Source organism: Acyrthosiphon pisum, unplaced genomic scaffold, assembly GCF_005508785.2.
Source record: "Acyrthosiphon pisum isolate AL4f unplaced genomic scaffold, pea_aphid_22Mar2018_4r6ur Scaffold_20724;HRSCAF=21943, whole genome shotgun sequence".
NCBI lineage: Eukaryota > Metazoa > Arthropoda > Insecta > Hemiptera > Aphididae > Acyrthosiphon > Acyrthosiphon pisum.
In genome coordinates this window covers 4,432-5,384 of record NW_021770114.1, presented here as the reverse complement: position 1 = coordinate 5,384, position 953 = coordinate 4,432, and positions in this window count along the sequence as shown.

Sequence of the window (953 nt, the reverse complement as noted above, 5' to 3'; positions counted from 1 at the left end):
GACCATCTCAATACATTAATTAGAAATCAAAATCAAAAAGATTAGAAAAAATATTTTAATTATTATTGCATTTCGATTTTGAAAAAAATATTTTGGGGTGATTTTGCAAAAAATATTTTAATTATTATTGCATTTCGATTTTTATTTTTAATAATTAAGTTTTGCGGAAATATTTTAATTATTATTGCATTTCATAAGTTTTGCGAAAAATATTTTAATTATTATTGCATTTCAATTTTCTGATCTTTTTGCACATTGTTTTCTTTGTGATCTTTTATTGATATAATATGGACTGTGCCAGGAATGGTATATATATACTACTCATACGTTGTAAAAATATGATTTTCAAACGCTCATAAAAATTTAATTTGACTTGCTTGTAGACATTTTTTTTTATGGAAATGGTAGACAATGTTATGAAGAATGTTGTACTAATTTTTCAAATCTTAGATTTAAAAAGATAATTTTTCATTAATTTCTAACTCAAAATAATTTGCAAATGTTGGTCATTTATACGTATTTTGTCAATATTTGAAATTTAGATGCTTATAAAAAAAAATTGTGACTATGGATTTTTAATTTTTTTCATCTGCCATTAAAACAATATACTAGGAGCCTTCTATTAAATTTTCAAGCTTTTTAACCAACAAATAAAATTTTATCAATATTCATAGAAAAAAAAACAAAAAAAAATGGAAACTGAAAATGTCCGTAAAGAGCTCAAAATAAGTCAAAATATTTAGAAAACGTTATGGTATTAAACTACTAGAAAATTTTCACTTTTGACCCCCCCCCCCCCCCCCCCAAAGTACCAACTAGATTCACTTTCCTTTCAGAAAAGATACTGTTGAAGAAATTCCAAGCAATTTTACTATCCTAAAAGGTGATGACAGACACACAAAAAAAAAAAATTAAAAAATTAAAAAAAAACACACATCACTGTAAAATCAATA